Source organism: Octopus bimaculoides, chromosome 15, assembly GCF_046866305.1.
Source record: "Octopus bimaculoides isolate indiv1 chromosome 15, ASM4686630v1, whole genome shotgun sequence".
In the NCBI taxonomy this organism is placed as follows: domain Eukaryota; kingdom Metazoa; phylum Mollusca; class Cephalopoda; order Octopoda; family Octopodidae; genus Octopus; species Octopus bimaculoides.
Genome location: NC_142942.1, coordinates 17009905 through 17019071, shown reverse-complemented (window position 1 = coordinate 17019071; position 9167 = coordinate 17009905). Strand labels below are relative to the sequence as shown.

The window sequence follows — 9167 nt, the reverse complement described above, 5'->3', positions numbered from 1 at the left end:
GGTTTGGGTTAGGGAGTTCCGTCCCTAACCCTAACCCTAATACATATGGTTTAAATGACAGATTTGGAACTGGTAACATAAGATCGCCTAAAGTCGATTACATCGCCCCCAGTGCTCGTCTGGTACATATTATAACGATCCACTTCCCAAAGCATGAACGGCAAGTCGACCTCGGCAGAATTTGAACTCAGAAAGTAAAGACGGAAATAATGCCGCTGAGCATTTTATTCCGGCGTAGTAACGATTCTGCCAGCTCTCAGCTAAATAAATAATAACGAAGCAAAATGTGAAGGGTTAATGAATATCACCAATTTTATCTGATTATCTTATGGACATATATCTCATTAGCGTCACCGAAGACTTCGCAACGTTTTGATGGTTGGCAATAGCAATTGATATTATATAATTTTCACGCTTGCTTCCTTGTTTACATAAAAGATGCAATTAGAATTTTTTTTTTTAATATTTGCTCTTTTTCTTGTTTTGTCTGTTTTTATTTGTTTTTGTCATGTATATCATTGTTTTTGACAGTGTTCGTCATTAGTTTATAACGGCAGCAGAGGTTTCGTCGCTTCCTATATCGATGGTGACAAGTAAACGATCCGTATCTACCCTTGCCGGTAGTAACAGCTGTCTTATACTGCTGTGAACTACGGAGAGCGATGTAGTGTCAATGTTGTAAAAGATTTAAAGATTGTACCCTAGATTTGTTGCTGTCAGGTTACTATGGTAATTAGCGAATGAAAACTAGCTTCATAGGAAACGCATGTGAGAAACAGACAATTATAAATCAAGACAGAAAAGAAAACAAGAAATATAACAACAACAACAACAACAATAATGATAATAATAATAATGATAATAATAATAATAATGGTTTGAAATTTTGCCACGAGGGCATCCATTTTGAAAGAGGGGTTGTGTGGATTACATCGAAGCCAGTGTTCAACTGGTACTTATTTTATACGAGCTCGAAAGGATTAAAAGCAAAGTCGACCTCAGCAGAATCTGAACTCAGAACGTAGCGATGGGTAAAATACCGCTAAGCTTTTTCCCGGCGTGCTAACGATTCTGCCACCTCACTGCCCTCAATAATAATAATAATAATAATAATAATAATAATAATAATAATAATAATAATAATAATAATAATAATAATAATAATAATAATAATAACAACAACAGTAGTGCGGTTTCCCTACTCTAGGTGTCAGGAAGACGCTCGGCAAGGAAATAAAACATAATTGAAAGAAGACGATAATGAAAATGATAATAATAATAATAATAATAATAATAATAATAATAATAATAATAATAATAATAATAATGATAATTAACGGAACGCATAACAAAACCAACGAAAAGAGAAGGAAGGATGTGTGTGTGTGTGTGTGTGTGTGTGTGTGTGTGTGTGTGCTTGTGTGGGCGCGGGTATGTATATATGAGGGGGTGCCCAAAAGAAATCGAAATTTTGCAATATTATTTTAATCATTTAGTTTTGCATGTTTATACTTGCACGACTGTCTTCTACTATAGCCTCGGGCCGATCAAATCTGAAAGAAGTCTGTCGTATATGCATATATGTGTGAGTCTGTGTGTGACTGTATGTGACTGTGTGAGAGTGTGTGTGTGTGTGTGTGTGCGTCTGTTTCTATCCCTCATCACCGCTTGATAACTGTTGCTACTGTGTTTACGTCCACGTAACATAGCTGTTAGGTACAAGCGAGCGATAGAATAAGTACCAGAATTTAAAAGAAGAAAATAAGTCTTGGGAGCGATTCGTTCGACTGACATATTGTTCAAGGCAGTGCCCCAGCATGGCCACAATCTAATAACTTTTAATCAAGCGAAAAATACAAGCTTTTCAACGACTAAGAATGTGTACCTATAACGAAGTTAAAGGACGGCTCTTCATTGACGAGTTTTTGTGAAGATTGGAGTGCTAAAATCAGTAAACCATTTCGAACATATGGAAAGCTTAATGAAAACTCATACTCTATGTAACGTGATGATGATAATGTTGATGTAAGCTTCAAATCATCATTTGTTCTTACAATGATTATTATGAGAATTACATACGATATAAATCGTGCCAGGCAGTTAGGAAGTATCTTATCAACCAACGATACTGTGACAATAACAAATTGCCCTCACGTTAAATCTGCAAATTAGTAATCGAGGTTTTGATATTTTTGACAAGTAGTTCTACAGATTTAAGAACCACTACGCAATAACTATTAAGTGTATCCATTGTGAATCCAGCACCAAACGAGGAAATGGAACAATTCAGGAAATGAATAAAGCTTTTAATCAAAAGTGAAGTGATCTTGATTTCTCAAGTACGTTTTTGCCGGTCGTTAACCTGGGATAACGCAGATTTTGAAGAATGCAAGTCCCACAATAGTAGAACCCGACATCACTGAAATCGGATAATCAGTTGAAACGTTAAACCTCCGTTTTGTTAGTTGTTTCTAACTATCGTGCAAGACATACATGGTAATGAAATTATTTAAACTGTTGGCACGAGGCCAGCAACTTTGGAAGACGTGTGAAGTCGTTTTTATCAATCTCAGTGTATAAATTGTCCTAATTTTACTGACCAAGAAAGGATAAAAGGCAAAGTTGACCTTGGCGGAATTTGAACTCACAACATAAAGATAGACGAAATGCCGATGAGCATTTTGACCGCTGTGCTAATGACTGCCAGATCGCTACCCTAACTAAAGCATATACTTGTTTCAAATGTTGGCACAAGGCCAGCAAATTCGGTGGGAGAGGGCAAGACAATTAAGTTGACTCCAGTGCTCAACTGGTACGTATTTTATCGACCCCGAAAGGATAAAAGTCAAAGTCGGCCTCAACTGAATTTGACAGACAATATGACGCGAGACATTTTTCGTGGCATGCTAACGATTCTGCCAGTTTCCTGATCTGAACTAGAAAAATTATTAGTTTCAAATTATGGTATACAGCCAGGGATTTGTGGCAGGATGGTTTAATCGATAAAATCAACCCAAGTGCTCACCTGGTAATTATTTTATCGCATCCAAAAAGATGAATGCCAAAGTCTACCTCGGTAACGTTGATACATAGATACTCAGATAGCAATATTCTAACTGTGGGCGATATTGGGAACTCTTTCCACTTATCTGCTGCTCTTTCAGCAATTGACACTCCAACAAAACACCTATGTAGTCACCCGACGTCCGACAAATAGCAGCCAATATTAGACGAGAATATGTTGACTAAAATAATAATTTTCAGCAACCCCCTAATTTGTATGTAGTCTAGTATTCTTATCTGCTCTAGGGACAAGATCCGAATAGTGTTATATCGATCCCAGTATGCAACTGGTACTAAATTTATCAACCCCGAAAGGATAAAAAGCAAAGTCGACCTCGGCGGAATTTGAACTCAGAAAGTAAAGACAGTCGAAATATTGCAACGTATTTCGCCCGGCGTAGTAACGTCTCTGTTAGGTCACCGCCTTATAATATACTCGAATATTGGAGCATATATCATAGTGTTTAAAGGCGGCGAGCTGGCAGAATCTTTAGCACGCTGGGCGAAATGCTTACCTGTATTTCGTCTGCCGTTACGTTCCGAGTTCAAATCCTGCCGAGGTCGACTTTGCCTTTCATCCTTTCGGGGTCGATAAATTATGTACCAGTTGAATACTGTGGTTGGTGTAATTGACTAACCCTCTCCCCAATATTTCAGGCTTTGTGACTATAGGAGAAAGGATTATATTATAGTGTTAATCTTATGAAATATTCTTATTATTTGTAGAATTCTCACTTGTCACTGCTTCTCTGACCATTTCAGAATAAACACACACACATACATACATACATACATACATACATATATATATATATATATATATATATATATATATATATATATATATATATGTATATATATATGTATGTATATACGAGGAGTACAGAAAAGTTCTTGTCTTTAAGGGTATCGCGAAAGGCTTTGGTAAGAAACCTAACTTTCCGAGTTCTTTTACATGGCTTAGCAAACCTGAAAGACTACTGCAATAACTATGTGAACCTGAGCGGCGATTATGTTGAAGAAAATCATGATCAACTGATCCTCCTCTATTTTCTTTTACCCGAAGTCAGGAAGCTTTCAGCACCCGCCACACCCCGTATAAACAAAGAATCCAATTTGCACGGCAGGGAATAATTTGTCAGAACAAATACCAGGTAGCAAAATAAGAAAAGAAAAAAAAAGAATAACGCCACCATCAAAAACAACAACAACACAACAATATCCTGGAAGCAGTGGAACCTATAGGTGTTTTGCTCCTAATAGAAATACCATCAAACTCTGCCATACGTTGCACTCTCTAGACACAAATAAGACTATGATCGATAGTGAAACCCTTGAAAAAACTAAGGCGACGCGTTGGCCACGGTTGAAATTCTTTTGAACACGTGCTTGCTGAATCAGAAGAAAACCAGCCAGAGACTTATTTAAAATGTAATGTGACGTCAATAATTTCGATGAAAACGAAATATGTAATATTGTCACAGGAGATAGATTTCGTGATTATGACGTGTGTGCGTATGCGTGTATGGTTGTATATATGTATAGTTGTAGGTACTTGTATGTATGTCTATATGTATGTATGTATGTATGGATGCATGTATGTATGTATTTCTATAGATAGATAGATAGATAGATAGATAGATAGATAGATAGATAGATATATCGCACAACGATACATATATTTTGAAATAAAAGTGAACAATGACATACATACACACCTTTACTTATTTGTATTTGAACAACATGTGTCACCAGGTAGGTGTATCAAAATCTATTATAAAATAATCTCATACTATTCATAAGGTATCTGTAGTATTCCCTGTGTGTAGTTATGATGTATAAGTTTATAGTTTATAAATGTATTATGGAATACGTATCTGGTTTGGTCATGGATTCAAGAAAAAAAATTCAGCTTGGCTGGACTAGTAAAACGAAAGTTAATGTAGATTTTATTTAACATCCTATCAAATTTCATGATTGTCTCGTGTCCGGTTTAAATAGATAGATAGATAGATAGATATGTATGTATATATATATATATATATATATATATATATATATATATATATATATATAAACGCTTGCGCACGTACCCCAACGGCCGGAATTTTTTTCTGCAATTATCTTTCATATTTCGCTTATATTTGTTGTTGTTGTTCTTTAAGCTCGAAACCGGTGAGAGACGGATGATCATTGCATAAATCTCACCGAATCAAGGTTACAATTTAAATATAGGAAACGAAAAGAAGAGAACAGTGCAAAAAGGCGAAAATAAAACGGAAGCTGACACAAAGTAGGAGGAAGATCTCTTCAGTATATTATTATTATTCTGTAAAGCATACAACAGATATATATTCAGCACAATTATGAACGAACTACTTGCTTTGATGAGTATTTTATTTGCATTCTCTTTATTTTTCCTCCTATTAAAAATATTCATACCAGAATGAGATTAGGGCGTACTCTCGTGAGAAGAATGTTTTGTTTTGTTATAACGATCATAAGAGGCACAGCGCTAGTAAATGACTGCAGTAGAAAGAAAAACATGTTAAGCATAAGAATAAATGCAACAAACAATATCACCAACAAACAACATCATTGCTGGGGTTTCATTGGAACGCATGGTTTAAGGACAGCAATTTGGAATTTGGAGGAATTTGCGATTGAGATATCAAGCAGAAAACAGTGTGAGAGTAAAGGGATGTTTGTTGGCGGCGATTAAATATTTTTCATTGATTCATATTGTGTCATTTACCAATAAAATGGTCGAATTTAAAAAGCCAAATCACGTGTTCGTGTTGACTTGAATGATTCTCATCGAAGGTCTCTTTCTTGCAGCGCTGACATTTCTAACTCCGAAAACTTTTCCCGCTTGTATTGTAGAGTTCTTTTGTTGGTCAGTGATAGTATTTGATATTTTTTTTATTATGCAACCCTTAATATTGCAGGTGTGACTCTGTGGTATGAAGTTTGTTCCACGACAATATGATCCCAGGTTCAATCTCACTGCCTGGCACTTTAGACGAGTGACTTCTACTATAGCCTCGGATCGAAAAAGCAAAACGAGGTTTTTCGTTTCGATAATGTATATGTCTATGTACAAAAAAAAAGAAGAAATACAGATTTACTAGCGCGTGAGAAGTAAGTATATATATATAAAACAATGAGAGATGTCGGGTAAACAAGCGAAACATTCCTTTAAATTTATATTGCTTAAATATATAAACTTAAATAAACAATTACAGTAGAGTTAACAATAGCGTTGAATCTAAGTAATTAATAACATTTGGTGATTATTTACAATTTTTCCGTGATTTAATTAATATTTTAAGACAAATATTAAAAGTGACCAAATGTGTTTTTTCAACAGCTGTATTTGTTGCTATAAAAGTCGTCTACATAACAACATCTTCCAGTTCAATCACCTCTTCACGTATCCATTGACCTATTCATTCCTTGCGCTTGGCTCTTAACAACACCGGCTTCGCTTCTTGTTAAAATGAAAAAAAAAAATTACAAAAAATGAAAAAGAGGGGGTTTATTGTTCAATTCATCTGGAAATTGGAAAGCTGCGTCTTTTCAACGCTGCCGACGCTGCTACTGCCACTACTACTGCTACTGCTGCTGCTGCTGTTGCTACTTTCCAGCTCTTTGTAATATCATACGATTTAAGAAAGTAATAGTGAAGTGCTATGAGCCGATGTATCCCACTAAATTTTCCTTCCAATCTCTCCTTCTTCTTCTTCTTCTTCTTCTTCTTCTTCTTCTTCTTCTTCTTCTTCTTCTTATTATTATTATTATTATTATTATTATTATTATTATTATTATTATTATTATTATTATTATTATTATTATTATTATTATAAGGCGGTGAGCTAGTAGAATCGTTAGCGCGCCAGACGAAATACTTAATGGCATTTCGCCAGTTGCTATGTTCTGAGTTCAAATTGTACCGTGGTCGACTTTGCCATTCATCCTTTTCGGGTCGATAAATTAAATACCAGTGAAACACTGGGGTCGATGTAATCGACTTATCCCCACGCCCCAAAATTTCAGGCCTTGTGCCTATAGTAGAAAGGATTATTATTATTATTATTATTATTATTATTATTATTATTATTATTATTATTATCATCATCATTGCCCACTGGATTCTAACTTCCTAAAATTGATGGCAGCCTCTACAAACCCCTACTGAACTCCCCCCCCAATGTCTTACTTGGTAGTTGTGCTTCACTTTTTCAATAATTCACGACGTTCGTATATATCAACGTGACTCCTAACAGTGCAAAGAAAACACTGACAAACGCATGCGCAGGGAAGCAAGTTTCTTACCACACAACTGCTCCTACGTCTTCTTTTTTGTTTTCTCTGTTGCTTAACCCACCCCAACCATTCGCCATCTTGATGCAACATAAAAATTTCATGCAAAACAGCATTCCATTGGCTCCTTTCATTGCTGTCCTCCTCACCAGTGCAAAAGCATAACCGCAACACTTATCACTGAAGTACGATTATAGCCAACGCCATCGAAACATGAAGCTCAAGATCAGGTGGAAATACAACGATTCGTATTCATTGATGATTTCCTCTAGTGTTCACCCTCAATATTTCAAAGACTACTCCATCGTTTAGTATTACAGAAAATCTATATGTCCTCTATAAGTCTTCTGCTAACCTCAGGGATGCGGGTTGTGAGTATGATGGTGCTATACATGCAATCACCTTAGAATCCTGCAAGAGAAAAAACTTTCAAACAGTTTAGAATAAAGTCCCTCACCAACTGACTTCATTTGCTTTCCTACAAATGATCTGCATCCAGGCTTTTTCTACAGATAATCCTCAGGCTTTGGATTCATGCAGTTCTCGAATGTCCTAACAGCAGACCGAGACACCCTCAACCTCCTAGTCTTTCCATTGACAGTCAACCCTCGAGCAAACATGTCCAATCGTACCACTCCAAATCGCCTTCCTAGAAGTCTCTTCCCTGCAGATATTATCCCTGGTGCTGACGACTTTATTTGAGAAGAAACTTTAAGGTAAGATATATTTTACTATGTTGTGACATGTGCGCATGTAAAATTTCTCACTAGATATATATTTTTCTCTTAGTTATTAAAAGACAACAATTTCAATGATAATTGTTACTAGTTCTTTATGAAAGTAAAAATAAGTACAAGAAATTAGAAAATAACTTTTCATAGCATAATTTATTTTCATGCGTCAAGTGGAAGTTAATAAGTAGCTTATTCGTAGGCAACGTGGAATCTATTGCAATGTTATCACTCATGTGTTAAGCTATACACTTGGCGCCAACACAATTAGAGGACAAATATTTTGCTGGTAGAGATCTTGTTAAAATTTTCACCATTAGAACATTTCTATGCATTTCCATGACTACAAAATTCAACAAAAGCAAATTCGCCTCTCAGACTGCTGACGTTGAATTTATATTCACAAACACACACTCACGCACCCACACACACACGCACACAAATACACACGTATTTAAATTTATATACTTTTAAATTTAGGAGGGCAGAAGTGTACAAATTGTGCGGGAAAATGATCAACATATATTTGCATCTTAGTTGAAGTAAGACAATAATAAGCGAGCGACAATTGTTAATGCTTCTAGAAAAAGAAAAAAAAAAACAGGAACATATTCCTGTCTGTATTAAAACACACACACACACACACGTATATATGAATATAAAAAAAAGGAGCACTCCGTCGGTTACAACGACGAGTGTCCCAGCTGATACGATCAACGTAACACCTTGCTCGTGAAAGTAACGTGCAAGTGACTGAGCAATCCACAGACACGTGTACCCCTAACATAGTTTTCAGGGAGATTCAGCGTAACACAGAGTGTGACAAGGTTTGCTTTTTAAAATACAAGTACTACTCATTTTTGCCAGCTGAGTGGACTGGAGCAACGTGAAATAAAGTGTCTTGCTCAAGGACAAAAACGCGTCGCCGGAACTGAACTCTCGACGTTACAATCGCGAACCGAATGCCCTAACCAGTAAGCCACTAAGTCATGGATATACTTGTGTGTGTGTGTATATATATATATATATATATATATATATATATATATA

At 35.9% G+C, this 9167-nt stretch overlaps 1 long non-coding RNA gene across 2 annotated transcripts in view; it reads left to right on the top strand.

The window, feature by feature from the left end:
• The window catches only part of LOC106875062 (uncharacterized), a 28460-nt gene extending 22612 nt beyond the window's left edge, over nt 1–5848 (top strand). The window contains exons 1-2 of one of the 2 annotated variants that reach the window (XR_016244424.1): nt 3944–4818; nt 5229–5848. This is a non-coding gene — a long non-coding RNA (uncharacterized LOC106875062). Of the gene's footprint in view, nt 1–3943; nt 4819–5228 lie in introns of those variants that run through there. The other variant, XR_008265601.2, reaches the window with a different exon arrangement.
• Nucleotides 5849–9167: the final 3319 nt, after the last annotated feature.